General features: G+C 41.8%; 1 protein-coding gene across 2 annotated transcripts in view; it reads right to left on the minus strand.

The window, feature by feature from the left end:
- Window positions 1-24736, minus strand: part of LOC109423928 (bone morphogenetic protein receptor type-1B) — a 726945-nt gene that overhangs the window by 189912 nt on the left and 512297 nt on the right. The window lies entirely within an intron of this gene.

Raw genomic sequence — 24736 nt, forward strand, 5'->3', positions numbered from 1 at the left:
TACTCCAGGCATTAGTCCAGGAATTTCTCCAGGGATTTTTCAAGGCAATTCCCCAGGGTATCCTCCAGGGATTTCTTAAGGAATTTCGCGAGAGATTCCTCCAGGAATTGATACAGGCATGTCTCCAGGAATTTATCCAGGGGTTACTCCAGGCATTCCTCCAGAAATTCCTCCAGAGATTTCTATAGGGATTCCTCCAGGCATTAATCCAGGATTACTTCAGAAATTATTACCGCAATTTCTCCAAGAATTTATCTAGAAAATCCTCCAGGGATTCATTTAGAAATTACCCCAAGAATTCCTCTCGGAGTTCATCCAAGAAATATTTCAATAGTTCTTCCTGGGATCCCTGAATGATTTCCTCCTGAGATATCTCTAGGAATTCCTTCAAATATTTTTTCAGGAATCCTCCAGGAAATCCTCAAGGGATTCTTTTAAAAATTTCCCCACAAATTCTTTCTGGAATTTATTCAAGAATTATTCCAGGTATTCCTCCTGGGATTCTTCCAGGATTTCATCCAGGCATTTTTCTAGGGACTCCTCTAGGAGTTCTACCACGAATTTCACCAAAAATTACCCCAGGTATTTCTTCAGGAATACTTTCGGTAATTTATTCAGGAATGGATCCAGGAATTCCTCTAGGAATTTCTTCGGAAATTCGTACAGCAATTCCTTCAGGAATTGTTCCGGGAATTCCTCCAGAAATCCTTCCAGGGTTTCCCCCAAGAATTGATCCAGGAATTTAGTCTCCGAGGTTTCCTCTACACATTCCTCCAGGAATTATTTCATGGATTCCTCCAGAAATTCCTCCGATGATTTCTCCAGTAATTCTTCCAGAAATTCCTTCTGAAATTGCTCCTGTAAGTTCTCCAGAAATTCCTCTGGAAATTTCTCCCGGAACTCCATTAGAAAATCCTCTCAGAATTCCTCTAGGAATTTCTCTAGGAATTTCTTTGGGAATTTCTCTATGAATATATTCAGAAATTTTTCCATAGATTCCTTCCAGAATTCCTCTAGAGATTCTTCCAGGAATTCATTGAACGATTCCTCAAAGAATTGATTAAAGGATTCCTCCTGGAATTAATCCATTAATAGTTCCATGGAATTTCCCCAAGATTTCCTATAAAGATTTGTCCAGAAATTCCTCCTGAAATTCCACCTGAAACTTGTCCGGAAGTTCCTCCAGGAATCCCTCCCAAGGTTCCTCCAGAGTTTCAGAGATTTCTCCAGGGTTCTTTCCAAGAATATCTCCAGGGATTCTTTCAAGAATTTTTGTAGAAATTTCTCTAAGAAATTTTGCGGGAATTCCTTATGAGGTTTCTTCAGAAATACTCCAGGATTTCCTTCAGAAAGTCCTTCAGGAATTCATATAGGAATTCCTTCAGGAATTCCTCTGGGAATTCCACAGAAATTACTACCGCAGTGTCTCCAGGGGCTCCTAAAGAAATTCCACCAAGATTTACCGTAGGTATTTCTTCAGAAATTCCTACAGGAATTTCTTCAGAAATTGATCCAGGAATCCCTCCAGGAATTTCTTCGGAAATTCCTACAGCATTCATCCAGGAATTTCTGCAGGAAATCCTTTAGAGATTGCTTCCGATATTCTTTCAGGAGATTCTTCAGGAAATTCTATAGGAATTTTTCCAAGGGATTCCTCCGGAAATTCTTTCAGGTTTTCTCTAGGAATAAATCCATGAATTTCAACTCCAGGGATTCCTCTAGAAATCCGTCCAGGAGTTATTTCTCGGGTTCTTCTAGAAATTCCACCAGGAATTCCTCCAAGAATATACCAGAAATTCCTGCAGGGATTCCTCTAAGGATTCTTCCATGAGATTCCTCCAAGAATTCCTCCTGGAATTCCTCCAGAAATTCCTCTGGGAATTCTTCTAGAAGTTTATCTTGGAATTTCATCAGAAATTTCTCCAATGCTCCAGGCATTACTCCAGGAACTTCTCCAGGGATGCCTCCTTCAGAAATGTATCCATTAATTTTGGAGCCAATGGCTGAAAGTCTCTTTAAAAAAGACAAATCAATCCATTAGCTTTTACAGGGAATCCGCCAGGAATTTGTCCAAAAAATTTTCTAGGATTTCCTCCAGAAATCCATCTTGGAATTGCTGAGAAAATTTGCTTATGATTTCACAAAAAAAATGTACCTATGATGCTTCGTTCTATGATTTTTCAAAGTAGGTGGTGTCTGTGGAAAATGTTTGATTTTCACTGGAGTTTTCCGGAAAATTAGGCAACCCTGATTTTTTTCAATTTAGTTTTTCAAATATATATGATCCCTACCTTATTTCAGAACCATCAGAAACTTCATACCAATTTGTACGATAATAAAAAAATCCCCTAATGCTCCAGGCATCAGTCCAGGAACTTTTCCAGAGATTCAGCATGGAATTTTTTCAGAAGGTTCTCCCGGATATCCTCCAGAAATACATCTAGGAACTCCTCATGTGATTTCTTGAAGAATTCTTCTAAGGATTCCTCCAGGAATGCATCCAGAAATTCCTCCAAGGATTCATCTAAAAATTTTTCTAGTAATTTCTACAGGGATTTCTGATGCGGATTCTTCAGATTTTTTTTTGCTGAAATTCCTAGCATAATTGCTTTTCGGATTCCTCCAGGAATTCATCCAGGGATTCCTCCAGGTATACTTTCACAAATTACTCCAGGGATTCCTGCAGGTATTGCTTCGAGAATTCTTGTAATGATTTCTTCCGAAATTTCTCTCGGGATTTTTTTTTTAATTATTCAGCGGTTAGTTAAAAAATTTCAGTATTCCGTTCATAATGTTTTTCAGGGATTCACCCCAGGGCTTTTTCAGGATTACTTGTAGATTTTTTGAATAATTTGAAGGATTTCTAGAGGAATTCCTCCAGCGATTTGTATTGAAATTCTTTTAAATAATTTTAGAGGGACATAGAAGCCAAAAAAATCTCCAAGAAGTCATCCAGGAATTCTTTCACAATTATCTCATGAATACCAAGTCTTTTACAAGTCCAATCATGAATACCTTCAAACTTACGATTACATCTTGCAGCACCAGCTTTTAAATATATTAAAACTTCCTGAATGACCATTTGTATTTGTGCGTTGTTTGATAGACGCAAAAATACCCCTGGCCCACGAAATAAAAGAAATTAATAGTGTTTGACTAGAAATCACCTCCAGCATGGTTTTAATGAATACACTCGCGTTTACGCTTCAGCTACGTACATCTATTCTCACTAGGAATTCACAATCTTTTGCTGGAATTCCATTGCAAATTCAACCAGAGTTTTATTCCCACATGATACTTGATTTCCATAAAGAAGCACTTAACCGTATTTTGCAGTAATGCTGCTAGAAAATTCAAAGATTCTTAAAGATACCCATCCAGGAATTCCTGGAAATTATCATTTGCTTGTCATTGCTTGTCTCCAATAACTGTCAATTTAAACACATATTATGCCAAATAAATTTCTATTACTGTACGTGCAGTTGGAACCCGGAATTTTCGACTAGCGAAGTTGGGTTTTTCTCCAAATCCGTGCGTCGGACCTAACTTCGGAAGTGGTGCGCTGTATAGCTGTTTGCTATACAGCGCACCACTTCCGAAGTTAGGTCCGACGCACGGATTTGGAGAAAAATCCAACTTCGCTAGTCGAAAACTCCGATTTAAAACTAAATTGAGAATATAGATCTATGTTTGTCACCACGACAGTGGTTTTCAGATTTTTTCTAATTTCCATATATAAAGTCATGAAAAATTTCTGGGGGGGGCCTGGCGGATTCTGGGGGGGGCCTGGCCCCCCTGGCCCCCCCTCTAGTTACGCCAATGCCTATAATGAAATAAGAATTACATATAAAATTACCTAAATCCGGATTAGAACTCGAGACCTGTCGATTGCCAGCCGCATGCCTTCTTATCTGCGCCATCCTAGAGATGGTGAGATGCAGCACCCAAAGCAAAACATAATCTTCCCATGACTCAATAATGATCACTCCTGAACTTGTGTTCAGCAGTGGTGAATTAGCACAGCACGAGGTAATCAACTGAACAACGCCTTATACTTCAACAGCTGTTCAGCTGAAAACACGTGTTTTCCATTCTGATTTTGCTGTCAGTATTTTTATCGCACGGTGAGAAAACTTGTATCAAATACGGCCAAAAAGTGTTGCTCCTTATTGAAGATATTGTTTCCAGACGAACTAATTGCGATAAGAATGTTTTTATTTTTATTATTAAATATCGATCTTTAATAATGTATGACAATATGTGGTGCGGTATGGTCTTGGACATGGTGCATTCACAGCATCTGTTCAGGTAATCTACTCATGCTCAATCGAAGATCCATTAAGCATTTTTTTATTCATGCTTTTGTCATGGAATCTTGATATTATGTTCAATAAATAGTGCATAAGGATGTTTAGGGATACTTGAAATGTGTCGACTTCTGAATGCTGTATGGTGACTGTGGGAACAATATTCAGTAAACAGACAGCACTGAAATGTCAAATGCATCGATCCAAGCGTCTCGTACAATCGAACTGCTGCGGAAGATAAAAAATATAATAATCAAGGTACAAGATATCTTGTTGCAGAATAATAAATAAATGCCTCATTTTACGTTGATTACGTCTTTTGGCACTCAATATTAAACTACATAATTCTATTCTGTTTTATTTTATGTGATTCATTTAAAATTTCTTTATTAACTTGGTTGTCTAAACAGTTTTAGCCATGATTTATCCCATAATCCGAACAAAGTTCCGAATCAAACTATGACAGGCTGAAGGCGTTTATTTGACAAGTGAAAAGCACATTGTTCAGAAGCATATGCTTATCGATACATCAGCTTAATAAGATGCTGACAAATGTTTTGTTAAACTCTTTTGTTAAGGAATCAATGCTTGTCGAATAAATTTCTTGTTATACTTTTGAAAAGTGTTTTAATTTATCATTGTTGATACTGATGAGCAAAGTCGAACATTGACTATTTTCTCAATTGAAAAATCATTTAAACAGTAATATGTAGAGCATAATTTTAGTTCAGCTATCATTACCATTATTAAGCAACAATTCAGCAAGCTTGCTTGTTTGTGACTTGCAATTGTTAGTTGGGCGGGTACCGGTCACTAGCATTCGACTTCTGGCGACATTATTTTCGTTCGTCACTCGTTGACACTCCTCGTCGAACCAACCATTACGCTGGCGTCGCTGAGCTGTACCTAACACCTCTTGCGCTGTTGTTGTCACTGCTTCGTGGATATCCCCCCATAAGCTGTTGGCATCTCCAGATCCGATGGTCTCTCCTATCCTCTCGTCTAGCTTCTGATGGTACTGTGCAGCTACCCCTTCGGCTGACAAGCGTTGGATGTTGAAACGCATCGTCCGGTTGTTTCTTGAACTCGTGACGCTGGATAGTCGCGCCCGAATTTTGCGGCTAAAAGATAATGATCCGAGTCAATGTTCGGGCCTCTGTAGGACCTCACATCTATGACGTCCGAAAAATGTCGCCCGTCGACCAGCACGTGGTCTTTTTTTTTTTTTTTTTTCCTTCTAAACCATAGGGGGATAAATCTGCTCATCAGACACCCTAACAGGAAGGTTAGGGTAGTGTGGGGATGAGGCCGTCTTCTACAATGCCGGTAGAAGCCAGGACTACTCTCTCCTCGACCCACTAAAACACATTCCTATGGTCGCCAAACCCTACGTCTCTCCGGAACCACCAAGAAGGTATTGCTTCAGAGAGGGGCTAGTGCATATCGCACCCTCAAGGTTAGCTGCCGTAGCCTAGCAGCAACGAACATCGATGACTCGCACTGGAGAGTCCATCACGATAGCATGCTGGCGCTTAGCCAGTTTCCCGAGTGGTCCTCGCCACTCCCTTTGTCCTCGGAAGGCGGGCAGGATCAACCCCGCCCGCGCCCTACTGCTGAGCGGACATCAAGAACTGATGCCCACATGCAACCCGATCTGACCTGCTGAAGGCAAGGGTATCACTACCCTTCAGGCCTTATCAGCTGCATCCGTAGGTTGCAGACAGCAGGGTCTCACCTACCCCGACCCTTGCCGGGGACCCCTTTCCAACCGCGGGCTCAGATCCAACCCAGTAGACTGACGCCACGACAGCACCGCTACCGGGACTTCCTCTCCGCGGCCACTTAATCGCTGTAAGGGTCAATCTCGACCGCAGGGCACCGGTATGACCTACGAAGCCGACTTCGAACCCCTGGACCACCTCTTGTACTGCATCTGGACTAGCCATTCTCCGAGTCCACGCGCCACCTCCTTTGTAGCTCCCAGACGATATGGGTGATAGCCGTTGAAACGGCATTCCAGCTAATCTCATCCCTACACATTCTCTGGACCAAGTTGTCCGGAGTTGTGTCCTCCCCGCATGTGGCAAGCATGCGGTCACGCATTGTGCGAAAACGCGGGCACACGAACAAAACGTGTTCCGCCGTTTCCTCTAAACCATTGCACACTGGGCATTCGGGAGAATCCGCATGCCCGAAACGGTGTAGATACTGTCGGAAGCAACCATGACCTGTAAGGACCTGTGTCAGGTGGAATGAAACTTCCCCATGGCGCCTATTAATCCAACTATCTACCCTCGGTATCAACCTATGGGTCCACCTTCCTTTGGTGGAACTGTCCCACGCGCGCTGCCATTTGACCATAGAGGCCATCCTGACAGTCTTGCGTATGCCTCTTGTGCCGCGCATTTCGAAGCACTCCATATCCTCACTGATAAGAATGCTGATGGGCACCATACCAGTAATGACACAGAGAGCGTCGTGTGACACGGTACGGTACGCGCTTGCAACCCTCAGACACATAAGCCTGTAAGTACTTTCCAGCTTCCGTCGGTAGCATTCAGTACTTAGCGCGGTACCCCACGCCGGGCCGCCATACCTAAGTATGGACGTAGCAACACTAGCCAGAAGCTTGCGCTTACTGGCGTACACCGCTGAGCTATTGGACATCATCCGGGACAGTGCCGCAATAGCTGTGGAGGCTCTTTTACAGGCATAATCGACGTGGCTACCGAAGGTAAGCTTATCGTCGATCATCACGCCCAAGTGCTTGACAGAGCGCTTCGACAGGATAGTGCACTCTCCTACACTGATCTCCGTCTGCTGCGCCGACTGCATGTTGTTCACAACCGTCACCTCTGTCTTGTGGTGAGCCAGCTCCAGTTTTCTGGACCGCATCCACGCCTCCACAACCTTGATCGAGTGGTCGGTAGTCAACTTCACCTCCTCGATCGTTTCACCGTAGACTTCGAGCGTAATATCGTCGGCAAATCCGACAATCACCACTCCCACTGGGTACTCTAACCTCAACACCTCGTCGTACATGACATTCCATAACACCGGACCCAGGATGGAACCTTGCGGGACTCCTGAGGTTATGTGAAAGCACTTCCGACCCACCTCCGTGTCGTATACTAGTACGCGATTCTGGAAGTAGCTTCCGAGAATCTTGTACAAGTACTCCGGTATCCCCAGACGCAGGAGCGCATCAGCAATAGCAGCCCAACTGGCGCTATTAAATGCATTCCTCACATCCAGAGTCACTACCCCGCAAAAGCGAATTCCCCTCCTCTTAGGCTCGAGTGCTTTCTCGGCGGTTTTTGTAACCGACAAGATAGCGTCTACGGTGGACCTCCCCTTCCGGAAGCCATACTGGTTGCTCGAGAGACCATTTACGCCCTCAGTGAACTTCAACATTCTATTGAGGATGATCTTTTCGAGCACCTTCCCCGCCGTGTCAATCAAGCATATTGGTCTATATGCCGACGGGTCTCCGGGTGGTTTCCCCGCCTTTGGCAATAGTACCAGGCTCTGCCTCTTCCAAGCTTCTGGGAAAACTCCCTCGTCCAGGCATTTCTGCATAGCAGACCTGAACATCTCGGGAGCTTCTGCAATAGCTACTTTTAAGGCCAGGTTCGGAACTCCGTCCGGACCTGGGGCCTTACCTACGCTAAGGGACTTAGCTATCCCCGCAAGTTCCACATCGGTGACCCTTTCCTCATCGCCAGCCCCAGTCCCCGGCTGTCCTACGAAAGGAGGCCAAGGACTAGGATCATGACGCGGAAAAAGTCCTCCAATGATCCCCTCCAACATCTCTGGAGATTGCTCTGTAGGAGCCATCACACCTCTCGTCTTGGCCATAACGATCCTGTAGGCATCACCCCACGGGGTCGTATTGGCACTCTGACAGAGACCCTCAAAGCAGGCCTTCTTGCTTGCTCTTATCTCGGTCTTGAGCGCGGCTTTTGCAGCGGCGAACACCACCCGCCGTTCGTTTCGCTCTTCCTCTGATCGTGCTCGCTGCATCCGCCGCCTAGCCCGTAGGCAGGCGCGGCGCAGGTCCGCAATCGCGTCGGTCCACCAGTAAGCCGGTGGCCTCCCATTTCTAGGGTGGACTCTCCTAGGCATGGTCGCATCACACGCACGTGAGAGCACCGCTACCAGCTCGTCGCCGTCTAAACCGAGTAAGTTTCGCTCACGGCGGAGCGCTTCCCTAAATACCTCTTCGTCGAAGTATGATGTCTTCCACCTACGAGGGCTTGGCCTTGGCCTAGCCGCCTCTTCTTCTATCCGCTGTCTGCTGTTGTTGTAGTCGATACTGTAGCGAACCGCCAGGTGGTCGCTGTGAGTGTAGCCATCATCTACTCTCCAGTTCGAACTACTTGTTAGGCCAGGACTACAAAAGGTCACGTCAATAATTGACTCCGCTCCGTTTCGACTATAGGTACTCTTGGTACCGACGTTAGCCAAGTCGACATCTAAGATGGCCAGTGTTTCTAGCAGGATCTGACCCCGCTGGTTCGTGAAACGGCTTCCCCATTCCACAGCCCAGGCATTAAAGTCACCCGCTATTACCACCGGCCTTCGCCCTGTTAGCACGGTCGTTAAGCGGTCCAGCATCTGCGTGAACCGCTCGATCGGCCACCGCGGAGGCGCATAACAGCTACAGAAGAAGACCCCGTTTACTTTGGCGACCACGAAGCCCTCATAGGTAGTAGACACCAACTCCTGCACGGGGTATTTACCCGTCGTCCATATCGCCGCCATTTTCCTGGTCCCATCCGAGGCCCAGTTGCCGTTGCCGGCGGGTACTCGGTATGGGTCCGAAATGATGGCGATATCCGTCTCCCACTCAGAAACCGCCTGGCAAAGCAGTTGCTGAGCCGCATCACAGTGGTTCAGGTTCAGCTGCGTTACCTGCACTGTGATTTGTTGCTCACTGCGGCTTTCTTAAAGGCCGGGCACCCTGGACCACCCATCGCATGTCTGTTTTTCGAGGTTTTCCCGGTACAGATCATGCAGATGGGCGGACTCGTGCAGCTTTGGGCCTTATGACCTTCAGCGCCGCATCGCCTACACAGTTTGCGCCTGTCGGGGCCTTTGCAGTCCCACGACTTGTGTCCTGGTTCCAGACACCTGAAGCAAACCTCAGGTGGCTCGTGGAATGTCAGGTGACAAACACACCAGCCCACCTTAATACTCCCTACTTTAACGGATTTTTTAACATCCGCCACAGGTAGCTGAACCAGAGCTATCTGTGTCCCTGCTGGCCCCTTCCGCAGCCTGACGGCTGTGGCGGCCACCTGAACATCGCACTGTTGCCGCAGTGCCGTGACGAGCTCTTCCGCTTCGGTGATCTCGTCTAGGTCTTTGACCTTCAGAGTCGCCTCATGCGTAAGAGCCCTCACCTCCACTCCATCTCCAAGGACCTCTTCTGCCAGCCTCTTATAGGCGGCGCCCTTGTGATCCTTCTGGCGCTTAAGCTCCAGGATCATTTCGCCCGTACGAGTACGTCTGATACTGCGTACGTCGGCTCCCAGACCCTCGAGCTTGGCGTCGCACCTCATCGCCTTCAAGACGTCCGAATATTTCGACTGTTCGGTCTTGATGACGATAGCGTCACCTTTTTCGCGCCTGGCACCTGCCTTCCTACGCCTTGGCTTGGCGACCTGCACTTCTACCTGCGGATTTCCCTTCTTCTTCCTCTTCCGCTCTACCTTTGTCCAAGGAGGGTCCTCTCCTTGGATCGCCCTGCTCTGCGGCTGCTGAGGGCCCACCATTGGTCGCAACCCCTTGTTCCCATCATTCCGGGACGGGCCGGCCTTTTCAGGCCCACCCTTCCCAGCTTTCCGGGAACCCTGGCTGTGGTTCGACTTTCCAGCGTTACCACCGGCTTTCGGGGTTATTATACGCCTGGCCTTGCGGGCGCCGCCAGACAGCTCCTCACCTGACGGCTGCCTCGCCCGCTTCTGCGAATGCTTGTCGCGAGCATTCGCTTCCACTCTCTTCGGACTACCCGCGAAGGAGAAGGCCTCCGTTTGCGTAAACTTAGACGCTTTCTCCTTTGCGGGTTCCGCCGCTGCTGCAGCCAGCAACGCAACCGCGTGCTCCTGCTTGGCATTATCGACAGACGCCCTAAGCCGAAGCAAGGCCGTTTTCAGGTCCTTGCTTATATTCGACTTAGTTGTCGCAAAGTCGATAATTTTGCCGAGCTGCTGCTCAGCCACCTCAAATGCGGGCCGTCCTTTTTCTGCAGCTTGGCTGATGGCCCTCAGCAACCATGCTCCGTCCATGACCTCCGCCGGCTGGCTTGCCGTGGAGTGGACAGGAGCTCCCACGCTTGAGCTGCGTAAGCAGCTTCCAGCACCTGACTCCTCGCTTCTCCTAGTAGGAGACCTCATCAACCCGCTTCTTGCGAAGGGGTTGGTCGCACCGCTACTTCCACCTAAATTATTTGATTTTGAATTCTTGCTCATTGTTCCCACGAGTTGCACGAGAAATAATGTCCACCACGCCAGAGCTCTGCATTAACGCGGTAAGGGACAGCATACTGTGGGGGGTGCCCAGGTACCCCACAGGCTCCGTTAAAGATCGAGCATCTTTTTCACCCCCTCGATCACTCATTCCTCGGCACGGGTCGCTTGACACCTTGAATTGGGGTTAGTAGTCCTATTCTTAGCCGGCAACTACGCGGCTGACTCGCAAGCGGGGGGGTGCGTCAGGCCCCAGGACATCCGTCCCTGCTGCCCCAAAACGTGGTCTATCTGGGAGCAAGTGTCACCACTCGGGTGTCGCCAGATGTGTTTTCGGATATTCTTACGTGCGAAGTAGGTACTGCTGATTGCCATCCCAATAGCAGCCGCGAATGTCACAAGGCGCAGACCATTATAGTTGGTAACGGAATGAAGGCTTTCCGTTCCAATGACAGGTCGAAAGAAACTTTCCCTGCCTATCTGCGCATTTGCATCTCCGATGACTATTTTGACATCTTGTTTTGGGCACTCTCCGTAGGCCTTATCAAGGCTTTCATAGAACTCATCCTTCATGTCATCGGGTTTGTCGTTCGTTGGCGCATAGATGCTGATCAGGCTGTAGTTGAAGAATTTGCCCTTCATCCTCAACACACAGATTCGGTCACTTATCGGCTTCCACCGAATAACTCGCTTCATCTGCTTCCCGATCACTATAAAGCCAACTCCGCGTTCTGCCTTATCGCCGCCGCTGTAGTAAATGTGGTACTTGAATGAAGTGTTGGCGATGGGATCCACCGCTCGGAATTCGCGTTCTCTAGTTTTGGGCCAGCGTATCTCCTGGATAGCAGCCACCTTACGCCAACATTCTGCAGTTCACGAGCCAGGAGCCCAACACGTGCGGGCTCATTCAAAGTTCTCACGTTCCAAGATCCGACTTTCCAATCGTTGTCCTTTATTCGTTGCCGGGTCTGTTGCCGTTGAATCAATCCGTTAACTCTACTATTGCTTTTCTGGGTGTTTGAAGGGTTTCAGCAGGCTACCTTACCGGGGCCGCGCTGCCTACATTGCGTTGAAGGGGCTGCCTTCTTAGGTATAGCTGACGCGATACAGCATTTCATACTCAGCCGCTGGATGCCAGAACAGACGCTGTTTGAGCCGCACCTCCTTGGTGAACAGACGCTCGAATCGTACCTCCTCAATCTAGCTGAAGTCAGAAGAACAACAGTGCCCAGGCTGCACTACCAGCTAAGCACACAACTCTTAGTTGGCGGTCTTTGTCATCGTTTGACCCGTGGAAGCGTGAGGTAGGAACTTGTGAGGAACAGAGCTATGTTGGACGCTCTCCTTATCGACTCACCGTTTTGCAGCTACATTTTCTTACTGTTATTAATTGACGATTAGTGTAATTTTTGTATCTGAGAACATCACTCTCTATTTGGTGAACGCAAAAAATATAACACTCTTTCTGATATATAGCGCTTTGATACTAAGAAAAACACTCTTTTATTTTGAAGTGAAACATTATAATAAATTTTCACATTGTTATCAATATACTAACATGACGTGGAACATTATTACATAATTTATGAAATATGTTGAACACATTTTGTAGTCTGAGATCTGAATTCCTTTATAGAATAATATATTACATATTATGAGGGTAGCGCAGAAATTTTCACAATTGGATCAGTTCTACATGAGCGCATTTTTTTATTTGTTTTTTTTTTTTTTTAATATGGAAAGAACATCCTTGCAGCCGAGAAAACATTGTCCCGAAAAAGATGATAAACGCCTCTCCGTAATAGAACCTGGTAGCACTGACTTTAAAAGCATTGAAAAAAGCGTTTTCTTAATTGAAAATAAACAAATGAAAAATTACTGTGATTTTACCCATTTTCCCCTAGAGGAAGCACATTTTCGGTACACACGTACAGCTCATGCATTGTATCGTACGCAATAAGTGAATACGTCAAATGAAAGTCTGTCTATCGTAGAATAGACCAACCGAATAATATTCCGCATTATTTGTCAAAAAATTATCGAATTTACGTATTTTGTGCTCGGAGAATGTTATCTTGAATTGAACAATTTGTAGCCTAGGTTTGAACTAGAAAACGGGGGTGAGCTTCCAGTGTTGGCCGGCAGACTGCGCTAGTAGTTGCTTTGTTTACTCTTAGGCGATGGAAAATTCCAAATTTAGTTTCCAAATTCCTCAAGAATTCCAAGCATTCTGAGTTGAGATACCACTGCCTAATGAAAAATAGTTATGAGAATTTGCAGATCCATATAATTTTTGATTGTTTACCATAAAATTGGCTGTTTTTTTCTCGAGGTGCTGCCGCCAGTAGCTCAAAGCTAGATTAAAATTGGTTCAAATCAAGATTAAAATCATTATTGAGAAATTATTGAATTTTTCAATGACACTTAGTGCAAATACAATTTATTTAATACATATTTTTCTGGAAGCTAATACCCATGGCTTTCACGTACATACATGAGATTCTACCCTAGTAAATTATTTTCTTGCAGAAGAAAAAATTGGTCAAATTTTCAGCTGCTTCAGAAAGATGCAATTCAGTTCAACTCATGATTACCTACCCTACCTCTTTGCTATACCGTAATCGCAATTTTTGTTTTTATTTTAAGTAGTGAGCGGAAGATTTTCACACTTATTTGAATATGATGACCACAATTGTTTCGTTTGATATCACAAGTTTTTTTAATTGTCTAAACGTCTAAAATTGCTACACCATATATATTTGATGTATGATAAAAGCCTAGAAAAAAACTTTTTTAAATTTTAATTCAACAATATCTATTTTGTTAAATGTGAAATTGTAAAATCCAGATTTTTTCCGGTCCCGGTCACAGTTCACAACCGACCAAATCTCGGGAACCGGCCTTCGAGGGTTTCGCAGCGGACTTCGAATATGGCGGACTTCCAACTCGCGGGGAATTATTCGGACGGGGAGAAATAACGAAAGAACGCGCCCGAACAACTTTACTGTTTGCAATAGACTCATTTTATTTCTGTTCTGACTGGGTTACACAGGTTGTCTATAGTTGTGGTAGTGTAAGTTTACTTGGAAGGGAAAACAAGTTACATCTAGTTCATTAGGGTAATTCAAAGTAGTTAACGTATTAGGGTAGGTAAAATTTTTCTAAGTTAGCGAAAGTTTTTTCTCTTTTGGCCAGTTAACAGAAATCGTTTCAGTTTTCAGTTTTTTTTTTAATATTATGAGGAGAGCGAACATTTTTACATGTTTGATGAGCGCAATTTTCAAATTATCTATTTAATATGGCAGCAACATTTTTCCATCTAAGTATGCGACTCTTTTATTATAAAGAGCGACGAAGTTTCATATGGCTATCCGATGAGTGAAGCCTCGATCGCCGCTTCTATTTTGGGGAGCCGACAAATTAATGTTCTGTTTTTAATGTATGAAGAGCGCAATGGTCTCATCTAACATTCAAACTCGTTTATTTTGTTTAAGTACTTCAAAATTGTCTCAATGTTTTCAATTAGATAAGATATTTTATCATCTTAGTTTGCAAATCCTTTATTTTAAATGGGCAGACAGAGATTCTCACATTTTTATCAATTTGCGATGAGAGCAATTTTCTAGTATAAAAAGAATATAGTTAAATTGAATTAAAATTTGTCACATTTTACTTGATATTATGAGTGCAAGTTTTTCATCTGATATCACCACTAGTTTTTTTTTATTTTATGAAGTTTGCAGCTATTACACCACTTATCTTTGAATTATGATATGTATTTTTTTCCGACCAACAAATTTGATAAATTGAAAACTATTACACTATTATTTTTCAAATATGATTAAACTTGTCCAAACAAAATCATATAAATCCGTAATTTCATATATTACATTGTTAATGATATATTTTGAGGGAATTTCTACGACTGAGATCGCAGCTCATTGAAAAGCGAAGGAATTTTCACATTGTTATTGATTTACGATGAGAGCTGTTTTCGAATCTGAGATAGCCACTTTATATTTTGGGAACTGAAAAATCTATTATCCTTTTTTGGTATAAGATGAGCGCAATTTTAACATCCAAGACTAACACTTTTTTGTGAGCGGGTAAATTGTCTTGTTTGCTTTATTTTGGGAACAGTAAAATAGTTAAATTGAGCGCAATGCTTGAATTATTTATATGGGGGCGTAGCATCATAAGGGGCGCTGCTATTTTGAAAACTTGGGTAACCAGCTCTGATTTTAGCATGACAGCACTGCTCTAATGCCAACCGCCGCGCAGACTCTAGCAAACCTCTCGAAGTGCATTGTAAAACAAGCATCCACCCCGGTATCAGCATACTTCTTCCACCGCACCGTTTTCGCACTCCACCGGAGAACTCGAACGGGAACAAATCTTTCGACAAACTAGTTGCTCTCTCATGTTCGGTCGATCGGTCGTCGGTATGTGGGAAGCCGGGTATCGCGTTCACCGCAGCAATTTCTAGGTAGTGCGCGGTGGAATAATTTGTAGCTGAACATTGTTCAGCTCAACGGCTATGACGACGAGGACAACTATTCGATTCATGTGCGGTCGGTGGCTGGTGGAGGCTGCAAGACAGGAGGGCAAAAAGACAGTTCCACCACCTGACAGGAGCAACTAACAGCAACTTTTCCAATAATTAAAGCAATAAATAATTAATTCGAAATGGCTTGTTGCCAGCTAATAATTTATCGTAAGTACGCGCTGCTGGCTCAACCGACAACAACATGTTTCATATCGAAGTTGTTCTGATGGTGTGGATTGTTGGACGACGCGAGGATTGCCGGGAAAGGCTAGTTTCTATACAAATGTGACTTGATCTATTCGTTCTTTTAAGCATGGGATTGCGATGAGTGAGGCACTATGGGGAGTAATGCTTTATCTTATATGTAAAATCATTAATGGAATGCTAATTCAGAGTTTATGCATATTCTGGTTTATTGCTGTTTTATTGCCAAGAATTACTGCATTAAATTGTAAATCTTCGTTGATGCATTTAAATATTATTCAGATTTAGGAAATAATACTTTGAAGATATTGATCATGTATCGGGATTCCCGACCAGAAGCACATCAAAACTATAACTAGGGTAATTCGCTAATTGTTGAACACTACCCAAATGTTGAACAGTTTCTGAATATTTTATTATAAATCTTACTTTAGTAATTTTTATCCAACGTAAACGTATGATGTAGATGCATATACATGTAAGTCACGATATTGCTCTAATTAATTTACAAAATTATACATATTTTATGTCAAAAAAATTGATTGAAAATTTAGTACCGCTGATGACACGAAAACTACACAATTCTTAAGATTAATGTTAAGAAATTGCTGTTACGAAATAAGCTTTGCGGGCAAATCAACCACAAATATCAAAGGCACACCATAGTTACAAGAACTGGAAGGATGTCCTTAACAGTTTAACATTGTTTAAAATCATACTTTCATTGTAATTTAATTTGAAAAAATATTTTTCTTATCACACTATCATTATGCATCCATGATCCAATTGTTGAACACTGGCATAACCTACGATGTTAGCATGACTGCTAGAATTTTTTTTCACTTTACCTAACCGTGCATTTCATGGGGTTCCAAGGGCGTTCCAGGGATGTTCTAGGGGTGTTCCAGTGGGCTTCAGAAAGATTCCAGTGGTTTTCAATGGGTTTCAAGGGCATTCCAGAGTTGTTCAAGAGGAATTCAGAGTATTAAGGTGATGCGGGGACTCACTTGTTTTTTATACATCGGCTATGTAGTGGTGCAATAACAATCATTGACTGTGTCACTGTGTGTGTGCAGGCAATTATTTTTGTTTTATTTTTTTCTCAAAGCAAACAAAGCTGTCTTTTTTTCTGTTTATTTTTCTAACTAGAAATAGCGTGATAAAATAATTCACCTATCAGGGTTCTCTGCTTTACATATTCAATGATCGCGTACATCGATATATGAGAAAATTATTTCAAATGTTTAATTTTAACGTTTTGCGTACGGCGAATTAGACTTGCTTGACAGTGTTGCGCTTTAACGATAGCTCGCAGCTCGGAAGGTAAATTTGATAATGATTTTCTGTAGCATTTAATAATCATTACGTGCTATGCTTACCGTTGTGGTGTTATGGTGCATTGTATTTGATCAACTAATTCGAGGCAGTCAAGTTCAGAGGCAAGAAGACATTAAATGTTAATGTATTGTCGAAATCTTTTAGCTTCACAGAAAACGCTACTGGTCCATTTTCCGGAGTTTGCGATAAGGGAAGCGTTCCCCTTGGTATGTCTGTATAAAAGAATGAACTACAGTCTCCAGTTAGCATAGGGTAATGCTTTGGACCGCCGATCTACAGACGGCGATTTTGATTCACGTTCGGGTCTTGACTTCTTTAGGCATAGTGTATCACTGTTCTTGTCTCACATTTTCAAAATATCATAGCAATGGCAATTAATAACTACGAAAGTGCTCAAAGAAAACTTAGTTGAATAAAGACAGGCCAAGTTTCATGTGGAGCCAAGATACGTGGAGTCACAAAAATAAGAAACATGAACTACAGGATGATTTCCTCACTTGTATCAATTACTGGCCATCCCGGCAAACGTCGTACTGCCCTATGACAGGATAAGACAACTAGTCAGCCCAAAAGAGATCAATTTGGGGACCAGTAATCTTAGCCTACTACGCCTTTTGACATACCGCTCTATAATAAACTCTTCTGCGAATTCATTTTTATGGGAGCCTCCATTTACAGAAATGGGAGGGGTCCCACACCATGCTAAGAATCTTACCCGGGCACCAGAAACCGTCACTTACACATTTTCACCCCGATTGGTTCAGTAGTTTCCGAGCCTATGAATATAAGTCAGACAGGCACAACTTCATTTTAAATGTATTTGTAGATTTGATAAAAAACAAATAAGCATTATACATCAATATTTTTAATACACCAAGACGTTTAGCACATTGTAGAACAAATATATTTTTTCTCGTTTTACTTTTCAGGTCTTATCTACTTCACTTTCGGTTTTACTGCTTAACGGAAATTCGTTTTTCCATCACTTTTTTCAAAAAATATTCTTCAAAAAACGTATTCAATTTGGGTTCAATTTTGCCAGAAAATAATGCTTCCTCTCGGTCAACGATTGTAAAGAGATAGTTCGTTACATCCGTACCCAACATAAAAAATAAGAGACATTTTGCACTTAAGCAGATATGCATTGCCGCTTGAATTTCGAGGTTCGTGTTTCGATCCAAGATGAGTTTTCCGTCTTTCAACTTGCAACCTAGAACGCCTCTTGCAGTTGATGCTTGCTGTTTGATATTTCCTGTTGAATCTTTTTTCTTAATTAACAGTATCGTATCTCCATCTGTAGAGACAGCTGAAATGTAAACGAGGATAGTTTAGCCTAAATAAATTAGTAAGTATATATTACTACTAGTAGGTTCTACTATAAGATGTCTCATGACCTAAGATACTGACATGAGTAACATAAAAAAAAGAAATGTGATACTGAATAGTATAAAGTTCATTACCATCAGGAACGCAGCAAAGGAATTGATGGCAGGAATCGACGAACATTTGACCTTCTTTAAAATCCAAAGATTGTTCTTCCTTCAGAACGCGTAACACTAATCCCACCACAGCACGATTTGACTTTAAGAAATTCCATGTGTGGGTTGTTTGAACTAATGTTTCACACTTTTTCCATTTAGTGCTATCCCGAGCGTTAATAAGTTCAGGAATAAATCGTGATAAAATGCGTCCTTTTGCCATCTCCTCCATCTCCGTGATTGTCAGGTTGTTGGTAAGTTTTTGCTTCGTAACATCCGTCATCTGTATTGAAAGAAACCGTAAATCGCGTTAGACTCGCAAATCACGTTTATATATGTAGAGTAAGGTGGGGCAAAAGTTCGACCTTAGTTGATAATTGAACCTATTTCAAAAAATCGAAGCAGATATAAATAATTAAATACCGTGCGGTGATTCTACCATCCATGAGCTAAAATTTTGCTAAACAAAGTTACGCCAAATGTCTTTTCAATTTTGAGTTACAACACTTTTTGTATGTGTGTGTTTTATTCGAACTCTTGCCCCACCACTGGGGCAAAAGTTCGAATCTAGTGTTTGTAGAATTTCGCTAACCGTAGCACACTATTTTGACACTTTGGTAATAGGAATACCTGAAATTACTTAATATTTGATGTTAGAACTGGAGTACACTTTAAAATTTGATTTGGATTTTACCCAAATCAGGGTTAAATTTACTACACCAAAAATTAGTAGTTTTCCGCCAAATTCAGATAAAACAACATTTTTTTTCAACTTTAATCGAATTTTCTCACCAATTCCATCACTCTTAGAGATAATATGCACATTTTGCAGAATTTTAGGTTTCTACCTAAAGTTGCCACATGACTCGAACTTTTGCCCCACAATTCGAACTTTTGCCCCACTATGTGTAAAATACGATTTCCAAATCTTTTTTGCAAAAAGTTATACATGCTAGAGCATCTTCAAAATATACCTAGTTACGCCCCAAAATAAAATATCGAATTCGATTTCATTAAAATTTCATTCCATGGGTTGGAAGGGCCATCGCATGTTACAATTTTTTGATCAAAAACCAACATTTTGTCATAACTTCTCGAAATATTGATCAATTTTCATAATTTTTGGAGTGAAAGACTCTTTTTCAAGAAGGGTTCGAACAACCTTGACACCCGAAAGAAATAATTTGACTTGAGCTCAAAAACTTCAAAAGAAACTCTTGCCCCACTCGAACTTTTGCCCCACTTTACTCTATATATGACCTTATACTTAAGGCGCATGGACACTACATCAACAACTGACTGCTCAAGTGCTGCATTTTCTGCTGCCTCTACAGCTTCCTCGCCATAATCAGTTTCTTTTTCTTTTTGGATATGTTTTGACCGTCGCTTTGAATTTGGATTGGCTTGAGATTTTCTGCTCCTTGCCAATGATTTTGCTTTCTCATCGAACATTTTTTTGGTCCAAAATCCTGGTGCCTCGCCCGTAAACATCTCCATATATGTATCGTGCCATTTATAGCCTTCATTACACATCAACGCAGTAATGTGTACTCGTCTCCGGTAGGACCCTCGGCTCATTGTATCAATTCTCTTTCCAACATTGTATTTACAGAGCCGGCAAAACAAGTTTTCTGCCCTATAAAAAGGTTAATAGTATTTGTTGACTTATCTTTCGAGGCAAAAGTAGCAAACAATTAAAGCGAATCATATGTTTATGCATATCAAAATATGTGATTATGTAGTAGACGCGATAACCAATTCCACCATGTATTATTGAAAAGCGAATAAATGAGGCAGACTTCCGTTGGCTGGGTAAGTTTCAAGTCAGTCAGTCAGTTAGGTTTAATTCGGCCGTTGTGGTAGCATATTTGAAATTGATCGAAGAACATCTGGACTATGAACAATTTTTTGAGGCACTACAGTAAGGGAATGTCCATAAATTACGTCTCGCATTGAGGGACATTCAGCAATGCAGGACGACTCATACAAAAATGTCAAAGGGCATACATCATACATCATACAAAAAGTGTGTCATAAAGCCGCACGGGACGACGTGTAACTTTTCCTATCCCCCCTCTCTTTCTAACAATTTGCCTCACGATTTTGAAGATGCAAATATCCATATGTACTGCACTGACGTAGCTGAAACTTTAGTCGATTTTGCACTTCAAGTGAGCAAATGAACGATCAAATTTCTAGTCAATATAATATGAAGTAGAAGTTAAGATTTGCATCTTACTAACAACAGAGCAATGGCGGCCATAAATAGTCAATTTTTGCGTGGCTTAATTTGTGGACGTTCCCTAACAGAAAATGTTCTTCATTCAGTGGGAGTAGTGTAGATGTCCAAATACTTAACTTGAGTGCTTTCAATAGCCGAAATTTGCGGCGAAGGTCTTATGGATTCAAACATACAGTACAATTTACACATTGATACCTACAAGTTACTTGTTTTGTTCTCGCACAGGAACTCTGCCTTAGACGCTAATTTTTCCATGATAACCAATATCTTGTCCCAAACGCCGCATTTTTGTAAGTCCGTTATGATGCTGGGGGTATCACTGGGGTCTTCATTGTATTTGCAAAAATAATCCCTGCAATCATTATGTGCACCAAACACGTGATACGGTACATTCCTTATGTCATTCCGTAGCCCTTCGATGTCAGTCGACCCGGTCTCAGCACAATGCTTAATGGCACTCCTTGCACCTTTCGTAATGCGCTGAATACGGTTCGATACTTGGTCGGAAAACTGCTTAGGGCACTTTATCTAAAAAAATAAAAATGCTATTTTCACATCTACTTATGTGTCAATATCGGCCAATAAAAAGGTACCAAAGTTGACTCCACCACATTGTTGTAATGAAATAGAGCCATATAGCCACAGCTGTAAGGGCGTGGGTATTCGGCATGACTATGCTGGGGGTGTCGGGATGTCGGAAAGTACCATCGTGCCTGCCACCCGATATACACATGCAATATGGTTATTGGCAGAGAAAGCTCTCAGTCAATAATTGTGAAAGTGCTCATAGAACACTTAAGCTGAGAAGCAGGCTTTGTCTCAGTGGCGACGTTATGCCAAGAATAAGAAGAAAATTGTATCTTAATTATTTGCCTTCTAATTCTGTTACTTTTGAGTGAAAAACACCAAAGCGGTGCACAGTGGCCGGAAGCCGGACAAAACCTCAAAAATCGACTTCAATATTTTATTTTTCTGATATTTTTCTTCCATTATAGATACTTCAACTAAGAAAACCCCCATTTTCCAACAGATTTGAGCGAAAATTGAGTCTTGTGGATTTTATCAAAGTTGAAGTTTAATGTGCTACAATATTAGTATTTATTGCCTTTATTTTATGAGCTTCCTTCATGAGTTCGTTGTAAAAGTTAGGAAGACTTGAATAATGTGACAATATTTTTTGTGTTTTTGGGTATGAATAACCATTACATTTCAGGCATTGTTTGGAATTCAATCACAAAATCATAATGTTTTTACAATATGCAAACATATTGACTTTTATGAAATTTTGAAGAAAAACTTCGTATTAAAGAGATCCAGTACTTGTTTAGGAAACATTAGAAAACGACGCCGTATCCCGGATCTGACGTGCAGTTTTGTCTAGTTTTTGGCTAAATAGGTCACTGTTTGCGCATTTTTGCGCTAAGCGCGAAAAAAATTTTTTTTTTTATATCAGGTCACAATGGAGCCGCATGGTTGTGGAGGAAGTGATTTTGTTTGAAGTTTAAATTTTATCTTAACATAGTTCAAATTGACTTCAGAATACTAACAATTTAGTGTAATTTTCATTCTTGTAAGAGACTTTCACCAAGTCAGATGGCCATAAGGGGGGGGGGGGGCTTGTCTGATAATGTAATAATGTAATGGCCACAGCTTTAACATTTTTTTATTATTTTTTTAAAATATTACTTTATTATTTGACAGAAAAACAAAAGAAGGTGGGTGCTCCAGTTTTAAACAGTAACCTGGAGAGGAAAGGAGTGATGACTAAGTGTGAATAAGCCTTTATTTTCATAGACACTACCCACATGTTGCTTCACCAGATACAACTAACTCTTTTAACCTTCAAAATAAAAGAAAGACAAAAACAACCGTGAAAACATGTAAAAATAACTACAAATCATTGCTCATTGATTTTCTTAAACTGGTTGTTTCTCCGATTCATCTTAATCGTTAGAATTGCTCAACAACTTTGGAAGCAATCTCTTCACGAACTTCTATCGAAGTTTCAATATATAGTGACACAAATTCGTCGACATCTACGTGTTTTTTTTTTCTACACGCACATCGCTATAGTTCAAAGCAACAATCATCTAAAAAAATATAAAAGGAATTCACTAAACAGCGTTAAACGCTACGTTAAATATTTGTCTGCGTAAGCGTCGCGATCAAAAAGGCAATCTTTGAAAATTTTAATCGCAATTTTATGAAACGAACATTTTACGCTCTTTAGTGAAACCCCTTTTATTGTTTTTTTTTTTTGTAAACTTGAAGTTTTATTGTATGTTATTCATGCAGTTTCGTTAAACACATTTCTACTGAACGACACACAGAGTGATAAAGATTTTGAAAACATTTGCTGGAACTCTACTGTTCATAAATATGATAACCGATCTCTGATGATCGTTTATCAAAAACTCCCTTCAATATTGCGAATATGAATTGCCAATTCTTTATAGATAGGGTTGTTTCGGTTGCTTCGACAAATGATAGCAGGGATCGATGTACCTTAAAACCCAAACTCGGAAGAGCATATATGAAGTTGTTGAAACGAGATTGATAAAAAGCAGTTCAAATTTTACGCAGTTCACTATATTAGACTATCTGACCCCATAACGATTGAATTAGCACACGTCCGTACACCCACCGTAAAATGGCACGTGGTCTATGGGCAGTCCCTGAGAACACGTCTTGTCAGCCAACATTAGTGTGTATTTGAATTGATCCATTGAAAGAAAACGTAAGTGAACGATTTTTTCTAATGATTTATGTAGTTTTGAAGATTTTGGACCACTCTAACAACAACAAATACACAATTATAGTTTATTTCAATACCAATACATAATTTAAGAACCCCCAAATTAAAAGCTTAATCAAAACCTTCGTTCAGAAAGCACATCGTGATAGCTTATTATCGATTATTTTTACATGCTTTCCATAATCAGCAGATTTCAAAATTTTGAACCACCCTAATATAGTAAAATCAAAATATATGATAAGTTCCATATCAGAAATAGATTTAGGGAACTAAAATCATCATAACCTGTGAATTTTAGCAATTTCGGTTAACATTTGAGGTTTTGTCCGACTTTTGTATGGAGGCCCGCCACTGTGCGGTGGCTCTGATAGTACATCATTTTTTTTAATGATTCCTGTATGGGAAAACCAGTTTGGTACATTTTATTGATCGATACCAAAAATAATATGTTACCTCACGAAGCTTTTTTCCAACATTTTTCATGGTGTGATTGCAGCATAATTGATGCTTGATTTCGTGTCCGTAGGAAGAGCTGTTTTTCAACTTCGATACCGTGGTCGAGTCGCCATCAGTGATAACGGTCGTAAACTTCACTCCTTTCTCCAAAAGTTTCTGGAATCCTTCAATCACGACGTGACTCTCCATTCCTCCAGATGGTCCTGTATAGTTCTTGAAACATTTGTGCTCGGTCATGCTGTTGTTGGACGTGTTGCGATTGCAAGCGGAACATCTTTTGTTTCTTGTGTCAATGTACACAACTTTCTTGCTACGGGTACCAATAATGGCCGCACATCCGGAAGCCGAACTGTATCTGTGCCCATTACTTCTTTGTCCCCATGACCCGTCCAATTCACAACTTAGATTCAGGGGAGAATCGCTTGAAAGTCCTCTGTCTCGTACTTCTTGAGTGGCAAGATTCAACTCTTCTTCAATCGCCTTATCCATTGATTTCTCTAAGGCTTGTTCTAGAATTGTATCCATTGCCAACTCGTCTTTGAAAAAACTTTTTCTGTCCATGAATGGAATGTCTAAAAACGAGAACATTTCATTTGCCATTGCATATGTAGAACCACTATTCAGTATCGCCCAGTCCATACAGAACCGCAGTCGTGTACCACGGCTCGGTTCTTCAGAAGATCCTTTCACGAGCAGATCGCATACGTTACACATAAGCCACAACTGTGAACGCATGGATTTCACATCTTCTTGTCGCGGGCACAGAGCACCGCAACAAAATCGAGAGTGGGCTGCCTGAGCCATTACAATCCACTTAATGAAATAGTCGTAATCTACTATTCGACGCCCTGACAGAATCTTCCATTTTGGAATAGTGATTTGAGAAAATTCGTCACCGTTCAGGGCTTGGCATCTGGAACTGCAAAAAAAAAAAAAAAAA

The sequence above is a fragment of the Aedes albopictus genome, chromosome 2 (assembly GCF_035046485.1).
Source record: "Aedes albopictus strain Foshan chromosome 2, AalbF5, whole genome shotgun sequence".
Taxonomy (NCBI): domain Eukaryota; kingdom Metazoa; phylum Arthropoda; class Insecta; order Diptera; family Culicidae; genus Aedes; species Aedes albopictus.